Source organism: Cnephaeus nilssonii (genome assembly GCF_951640355.1).
Source record: "Cnephaeus nilssonii genome assembly, chromosome: 14".
NCBI classification, from domain to species: Eukaryota; Metazoa; Chordata; class Mammalia; order Chiroptera; family Vespertilionidae; genus Cnephaeus; species Cnephaeus nilssonii.
Window position 1 is genome coordinate 29,575,611 of NC_137085.1, and position 9,285 is coordinate 29,584,895.

A 9,285-nucleotide genomic window follows, 5' to 3' on the forward strand; every position below is an offset into this window, starting at 1 on the left:
ACTGGGGATGGAGCCCACAGTCTGGGCATGTGCCCTTGACTGAAATCGAACCCAGGACCCTTCAGTTCTCAGGCTGACGCTCCATCCACTGAGCCAAACCAGCTAGGGCTCTTTCCTTTTTTATTAAATACTAGAGGCCCCGTGCATGAATTGGTGGGGTGGCGGGCTTTGGGCAGTTGGCCGTCTTGGCCCCGCCCCTGGTCGAACTCCCTGTCAAGGGGATAATTTGCATATTAGCCTTTTATTATATAGGATGTTTTTTATTCATTTTTAGAAAGAGAGGAAAAAAAACATCCATGTGAGAGAGAAACATCAATTGGTTGCCTCCCGCATGCACCCGGATTGGGACTGAACCTGCAATCTGGGTATGTGCCCGGACCAGGAATCAAAGCCATGACCCTTAGGTACACGGGACACTTCTACAACTGAGCCACACACCGGCCAGTGTTTGCTATCATTTTTAAACAAAGTGCCGGGTACTAGTCTAGACCCTTTAAATATATTAGCCATTAATTTTCACACCATATTTTGGAGGGTATGTACTGTTAGTTTCTACATTTTGCTGGTGATGAAAATGAGACACAGGTAGGTTAAACAACTCGCCTGAGGTTACATAGCTACTATGTGGTGGAGGTGAGATTGAAATACAGGTATTCTGACTTCAGACTACAAGTTCCCAACCATTTTACTGTAGTACCACTGTGAAAGGAAAGGCTACTAACCATTAATATATGGAGTTCTAAAATTAGAACATATTTCTCAGGAACCACTACACTCCCCCCTCTTTTTCTTGCTTGTGAAAGTAACACAGAAGAGCAGCTTTCCATATAGCCTGGCGGACCCTGACATTCTTTAGAATTATATCACACCAACAATTTTCACAGATAAGATTCTCTGGACTGTTTTCAGTGAGTGTCTTATTTCTAGGCTGTGTGTTAGGCTTACATGGAAGACAAGGGTGTAATAATATCACCATAGAAATCTGTCGGTTAATTTCTTTCTTCATTCAAAAAAGAAAAAGTGTATTGTACACCTATAGTATGCCAGGCATTGTGCTGAGAACTAGAAGGGATGCAAATAAGAGTCAGACACAGCACTTTCCCTCAAGGAACTGTAATCTCACAGAGGAAACAAGCATTGACGGAGAATCTAATGCAAAACAGAAAATGAGTTGTGTTCAACAGAGGAATGAAATGCAATGGAAGTTCCAAGGAGGAGAGAGACAGAAGGGAGGTGTGTGGGTTAAGGAAAATGCATAATTATTATTTAATTTTTGTTTAAATTACACTATTACAAACAGTATAAAATTTATTGAATTCCTTTTTTAAAAGATTCCATGCAAAGTTCTCATGTTCAGAAAAGATAGCTTTTTACTGTAAGGATTGTTCAGAGTATGGAGAGGTTACTAAGCACAAATTTTTGTTGTTGCTAATCCTCACTTGAGGATATTTTTTCCACTAGAGGCCCGGTGCACGAAATTCGTGCACGGAGGGGGGTTGTCCCTCAGCTCAGCCTGTACCCTCTCCAATCTGGGACCCCTCAAGGGATGTCCGACTGCCCGTTTAGGCCCGATGGGATCGGGCCTAAACGGGCAGTCGAACATCCCTCTCACAATCCAGGACTGCTGGCTTCCAACTGCTTGCCTGCCTGCCTTCCTGATTGCCCCTAACCACTTCTGCCTGCCAGCCTGATCACCCTCTAACCACTCTGCTGCCAGCCTGTTTGCCCCCAACTTCCCTCCTCTGCCGGCCTGGTTACCCCTAACTGCCCTCTCCTGCAGGGTTGATCACCTCCATCTGCCCTCCCTTGCAGGCCGGGTGCCTCCCAACTGCCCTCTCCTGCTGGCCATCTTGTGGTGGCCATCTTGTGTCCACATGGGGGCAGGATCTTTGACCACATGGGGGCAGCTATATTGTGTGTTGCAGTGATGATCAATCTGCATAGTACTCTTTTATTAGATAGGATAGAGGCCTGGTACAGGGGTGGGGGCCAGCTGGTTTGCCCTGAAGGGTGTTGTCCCTGATCAGGGTGGGGTTCCCTTGGGGCGTGGGGTGGCCTGAGTGAGGGGCCTATGGTGGTTTGCAGGCGGGCCACGCCCCCTGGCAACCCAAGCAGAGGCCCTGGTATCTGGAATTTATTTTCCTTCTACAATTGAAACTTTGTAGCCTGGAGCAGAGCCAAGCCTGGGGCTCCCTCCGAGGGCCGGCAGCCATTTGTGTTGGGGTTATAATTGAAACTTTGTTGCCTTAAGCGGGTGGGCCCGGCCAGGGTGTGCGGAAAGCTTTGCTTCCCCTGTTGCCGGCGGCAACCCTGGCCTGCTCTCTCAGCTCCATTCTGCCGCCATTTGTTTGAATTTGTTTACCTTCTATAATTGAAACTTTGTAGCTTGAGTGGAGGCTTAGGCCTGCAATGGCTGGCAGAAAGCTTGGCTTCCTCTGTTACCTAGGAAACCTTGCTCTCTGTGGCTGTAGCCATCTTGGTTTGGGTTAATTTGCATACTCTCTCTGATTGGATGGTGGGCATGGCTTGTGGGCGTGGCTTGTCGGTGTATCGGAGGTATGGTCAATTTGCATATTTGTCTATTATTAGATAGGATTGATTTTTAGGAAGAGTGGAAGAGAGTGAAGCAAGGAAGAAAGAGAGAGAGAGAGAGAGAGAGAGAGAGAGAGAGAGAGAGAATGAGAGACACATAGATTGGTTGCCTCCCTCTACATGCACCCTGACCAGGGCCAGGGATCAAACCTGCAACCCAGTTACATGCTCTTGACTGGGAATCTAACTCAACCCTCTGGTGCTCAGGCCATTGCTCTAACCACTGAGCATGCCAGCCAGGACAAGCATTCAGTTTTTTAACATTAAGTATGTTAGCTATAGGTTTTTCAGAGACGTTCTTTATCTGTTTAAGGGAGCCTCTCGTAGCTGAAGATGGCCTCTGGCCAATAGCTAGCAAGAATCCAGGGCTTCAGCCTTGCAGCCATAGGAAATGAGTTCTGCCAATAATCTGAGTGAGCTTGTAAGTGTGTTCTTCCTCAGTGATGATTGGTTTCCTATTGCTGCTGTAACAAATTTACACCAACATAGTGGTTTAAAACAACACAAATTTATCTCAAAATTCTGAAGATCAGAAGTCCAAAATGAGCCTTACAGGGCTAATATCAAGGTATCAGCTGGGCTGTATTCCTTCCTGAGGTTCTGGGGAAGAATCATTTCTTTGCCTAGCTTCTAGAAGCCACCATGTTCTTGGCTTGTGGCCCCTTCCTCTGTCCTCAAAGCTAGCAACGGCTAATCAAATCTTTCTTACAGCAGATAACTCTAACTTTTTCTTCCATTGTCACATCTCCTTCTCTGACTCACCTATCTGCTTTTGTCTCTTGTAAGGACCCTTGTGATTACATTGGGACCACTCAGATAACCCAGAATAATCTCCCCATTTTAAGATCCTTATTTTTTAAAAATTTTATTCAGGTATAACTGAGAAACAACATCATGTTAGTTTCAGGTAGAAAACATAATAATTTGATATTTGTATATATCCCAAAATGATCGCCACAATAAATTTAGTTAACATTCATTACCATACATAGTTACATAGTTTTTTTTCTTGTGATGAGAACTTTTAAGATTAACTCTCTAGCAACTTTCAAATATGCAACACAGTATTATTAACTATAGTCACTATGCTGCACATTATGTCCTCATGATTTATTTATTTTTTAACTAGAAGTTCGCATATAAGTGACTTATTTCACTTAGCATAATGACCTTAAGATCTATCCATGTTGTTGCCAATGGCACAACTTCATTTTTTTATGGCTAAATTTATATATTTTCTTTATCTATTAATCTGCCAAAGGACTCTAAGGTTATTTCCACATTTGACTATTGTAAATAATGCTGCAATGAGAATGGGGGTGAATATATCTTTTTGAGTTAGTACTTTTATTTTCTTCACATAAATACCCAGAAGTGCAATTATTGGGTCATGTTGTAGTTTAATTTTTAATTTTTTGAGGACCCTCCATACTGTTTTCTGTAGTGGCTTCACCAATATACATTCCCAGCATCAGTGCACAAGGGTTCCCTTTTTTCCACTTCATTGCCAGCACTTGATTTTGTTGTTTAATTTTTTTTATATTTTGTTGGATTCAGTTTCCTATTATCTTGTTGAAGATTTTTGTGTTTATATTCGTGAGGGATATTGGTTTATGGTTTTTTTCTTTTGCTACCTTTGTCTGTATTCCAACGATACTGACTTAATAGAATGAGTTGGGAAGTGATTCTTCCTCTGCTATTTTCTGGAAAGTTTGTGAAAGATTGATGTTATTTATTCTTTAATTTTTGATAAAATTCACCATTTAAGTTATCTGAACCTTGGCTTTTATCTGTAGAGGGCTTTTATTTATTTATTTATTTTTTAAATATATATTTTATTGATTTTTTACAGAGAGGAAGAGAGAGGGATAGAGATTTAGAAACATCGATGAGAGAGAACCATCGATCAGCTGCCTCCTGCACACCCCCCACTGGGGATGTGCCCGCAACCAAGGTACATGCCCTTGACCGGAATCGAACCTGGGACCCTTGAGTCTGCAGGCCGACGCTCTATCCACTGAGCCAAACCGGTTTTGGCATGTAGAGGGCTTTTAAATTACTGATTTAACTTCTTTACTGGTTATGGGTCTATTTCCATTTATTCTTGTATTAATTTTGGTAGTTTGTGTCTTCCTAGGAATTCTATAGAATTATGTTATATAAATCTTCCTAATTATGTTATATAAGTTACCATAAAGTTTATATCATTTCTTTAAAACCCTGTTAATTTCTGTAAGATTGCTAGTGAAGTCTCCTCTTTCATTCATATTTTAATAATTTATGTCTTCTCTCTTTTTTTTTCCCTTGATGAGTCTAGCTAAAGGTTAGTCCATTTTGTTCTTTTCTAAGAACCAACTCTTGGTTTCATCGATTTGCTTCCTTGTTTCCTATTTTCTATTTAATTTATTTCTATTTTCTGTTCTTTGTTATTTATTTTCTTCAGCTAGCTTTAGGTTTGGTTTGCTCCTCTTTTTCCTACTTTAAGTTTAAAGCTTAAGTGATTGACTTGGGATCATTCTTTCTCAATAAAGGCTTGCACTTGTACATTTTCTCTTTCTTGCCTTCTCATCTCCTTGGAATGTTGCCATAGTGCTCCTCTTTAAACTGTCAGCATCGGAACCTCCTTTCTCTGGTTTCGGAATCACCAGTTTTATGGGTGTTGAAGGGTGCCAGTGGGCAACCACTGTCTTGCACTGGGCATCCAGTGTCCAGTCCCAGTACTCACTGACTAGTACCTGCATTTCCGTGTCCAGTGCAATAGCCGGGTAAGCTCAGCTGGAGAAACCAGGGTTCAGTGACTGCACCACAGCATCTTCCTTTGTTTGGTTCTCTCGTGTGATTTTGACTTTTTACTCTGAGAAGTATCCTTTTGTTTCTGTTTTTTTTTTTTAATCTTGGATCTTCAGTCTTTCTAGGGATTCTTTTCCAATAAACTCCTTTTCTAATTAAATCAGTCCAAGTTGTTTTCTGTTTATTGGTTGGTAACCTCACTGGTGTATGTACCCTGCCTTACCTTGCCTCACAGTTTTGCCATAAACCTTATGTTCTTTTAAAAGTCAGGCCAGATATTATTTCCTTCACACCAGGTTAGGTTAGTACCCCACCCTCACCCCCCGTGCTTGTCCCTATTTTCATTTCTACCGTTTTGTAGTATCACTATCTGGATTTCTGTCTCTCTTACTAGACTATGAATTTCTCAAGGCAAGGACCATGTTTTACTCTCACTGTCTGAGATTTAGTGAGTACTCAAAGGTACTAACATAAATGTTTGGTGGTTATTACTTTTTATGCCCTTATTTTTTTAATTTTTATTTTTTTTGCCTCTAAACGGAGGCCATAGTAGCCCATGGAAACGCTTAGTCATTCCTTGGAACGCAGTTGCTTAGTTTCCAGCAAATGAAATTTAGTTAATTTCTAGGATATGTTGCCTGGTTCTAAGACATTACAAAGTCAATTTTCTCTGTTGGAGTATGTCTTCCCCATTTAGGAGAATAGTTGGTAAGTGTGCTATTTTTTCTGCAGTTACTTCTAATTTGTGCCAGAAGCATGTGAGTTATTAATGAGACTTGGTTCATGTTCAGTAAAACCCTAGAAAAATAAAATGTTCAGAGCTATAGAAAAGAGGGGGCAAATAACAATACAGGTAATATAAATCTGGCCATGGAAAGACTTGTTTATAAGCTCTTTGAGAACTGGGATAATGTTATTCTTCTTTGATTTCTCACAATAGCTTGAACATAATAGATATACATATACATCTATGTATCTTTTTATTAATTTTATTCTAAGTTCCTTATTATTCTAATTTTTTTGATTATCTGATTTTGGAAAGTTCAGAAAATATTTGGACCAATAGAATATATATTTCTAGAAGAAGCAGACAAAATTATTTTGGACCAGGAAGATTGCAGACTTAGATAGCCTTAAAGTCTTATGTAAACTGAGTGAAGAAGCCAGAAAAACTTTATCTAAGTTTGGACTCTGGGTCTGTTCTCTGTACATGTGACAGCCCCTATTGTAAACAGTTTTGAAATCCTTTGGTGATTGTTGGGGAGACTCTTATACATGTTTTTAATTTGCTTTCTGAGGTCCTATGCCTTATGGGATTGTCTGAAAACTAATTGAAGTGTCTGGAAAACCCTGGAGAGGCAGTGAGTGGTCCTTTGGGAGGACTCCTACTTCCAGTAAAGCATGCAAGAATTGGATTGAAATGTTAGAATTAGTGATCCACTAGCTCAAAAGCAAGCTCCAGGGCATTGTCACCCCTAAGAGAAGACAGGTCGATGTAGCTTCTAGGCAAGGTTCTTGTTATTTAGTGGCCTCTCTGGGAAAGCAGTAAACAATGACAATACATTTGGGATAAAGGCCTCTCTGAGTTGGCATGAGTGTGAGTAGAGTGGGGGTATAGAAATTAAAAATTCACCGTCTAGAGGGAGATAAGTAAATAGGAGTGGATGTGCCATGAAGTGGCTTGCATAGGCTCATTCCAAGACCTTGGAAAGGGCTTAGAAATATCATATTAGTAATAATTTTTCTTAAAGATGTACACACACACAAAATAACAGACACGAGCCTAGATGTCTCATAAAACCTAGATCTACCCTTGTATTCAAGTACACCAACAGCTATAGCATGTTGTGATAAAGCATCATAAAGATATTATTATAGTTCTGTGGAGGCACTAAAGAAAGGCATCCTGCTGAAGGTGCCATTCGAGTAGGGAGAGAATTCATTCACTAGGAGAGCAAGTATTTTTGTCTTTTTATTCATCATGCTATCGCCAGTACCTAGAACATTGCTAGGCACAGGTCAAATGGTCAATAAACATTTTATTAAAAAATAGGAGTGAGTGAGAGTAGATAGTTGGAGATAGTGTATGTGTGAAGAGTCTAGCAGCCTGGTGAGGTGGGTACCTGTGGGGGAGTGGTGGGTGATGTGGCTGGAGAATAGGTAAGCAGGGGACAGAGCATGGGGATTTCTGTTATACTAGGCTTAGGTTTTGGACTCACTGAAGTCTTTAACCTTGGGAGTGGTATGATCTAATTTGATTTTTTTTTCTAATTTGATTTTAGAAAGATTATTCTAGAAGCTGTGTGGAGAAGAGAGCAGAGGGGATTGAGGTTTGAGTTAGGAAATTGTTACAGGAGTCCAATCAAGAAATGATTAGAACCTGAGCTAAGACAGTAGCATTATAGATAAGGGAACACATCCAATCAACAATTTAGGAAGTAAAATGGCACAAGATAGGCACAGTGCATATTGAACTGTGAACATTCTTTTTTTTAAAAAATATATTTTATTGATTTTTTACAGAGAGGAAGGGAGAGGGATAGAGAGCTAGAAACATCGATGAGAGAGAAACATCGACCAGCTGCCTCCTGCACATAGAGAGCTAGAAACATCGATGAGAGAGAAACATCGACCAGCTGCCTCCTGCACACCCACTACGGGGGATGTGCCCGCAATCAATGTACATGCCCTTGACGGGAATCGAACCTGGGACCTTTCAGTCCACAGGCCGAAGCTCTATCCACTGAGCCAAACTGGTTTCGGCTGAACTGTGAACATTCTTGAACTGCTGAATCCAGCTGAATGAAGATTTAGTTATTCATTCATTCACTTCAACAAATATTTAATGAGTGCCTACTATGTGTCAGTGCTTGTGTTAGACATTAGAAATAAAACAATGAACAATTTAGATAAGGTCCCTGCTTGAAGTGTGGGGAAAAAACAGATAAATAACCTGGCAATTACAATACTATATTGTGATAAGTATTATGAGAGGGTAAGTTTAAAGTGTAGAAATAGCCTTAGCTGGTTTGGCTCAGTGGATAGAGTGTCAGCCTGTGGAATGAAGGGTCCTGGGTTCTATTCCGGTCAAGGGCACATGCCTGGGTTGCAGGCTCGATCCCCAGGAGGGGGCAGCAGGAGGCAGCTGATCAATGATTCACTCTCATCACTGATGTTTCTATCTCTCCCTCACCCTTCCTCTCTGAAATAAATAAAAAATATATTTTAAAAAATAAAGTGTTGTAGAAACATATAGAAGGAGTAGCTTACACAAATTTGTGGGGTTGGCAAAAAGTTCCTAAAGAAAACTATGTCTAAGGCAAAACAAGAAGAATGAGTAGAAGTTAGACAAGTGAAGAAATATGGGTGAGGTTGGGGAAGGAGAAGAAAGACTGTGGAATGCATTTTTAAGGATAGAGTTGAATGACTGTGGACCATGAAGACATAGAAGGTTAAGGTACTGGAGAGAAGATGCGTTCAGTTATGCTGTCTCAGGTTTGAGATACCTGTGGGACATCCAGATGGAGACAAAGGATACGTGGGTTGGGAGTTCTCAAAAGAGGTCAGGACTGGAGATATATAGATTTGGGAGTCATCAGGGTAGTTCTTGAAGCCCTAGGTAGTGTTGAAATCATCCAGGCTGAGTGCATAGACAGAACATTGACAGAAACCAAGGGCACATTCTTTTAAGGGGCTAGAAAACGAAAAGTCTTGGGAGAGACTGAAGGAGTGACTGGACAGAAAGAAAAAAGTACTGGAAGAGAATGAAACCAGAGGGAAGACAGAGTAAGGAGCCAGAGAAAGGCAGAAGGAGAATAGAGCAAGAAGTGACCAACTTCAGAACTCTTGCTGAGTTCTAGAATGGTAAGCATTAAAAAGTACTCACTGGATTAGGGATCATGG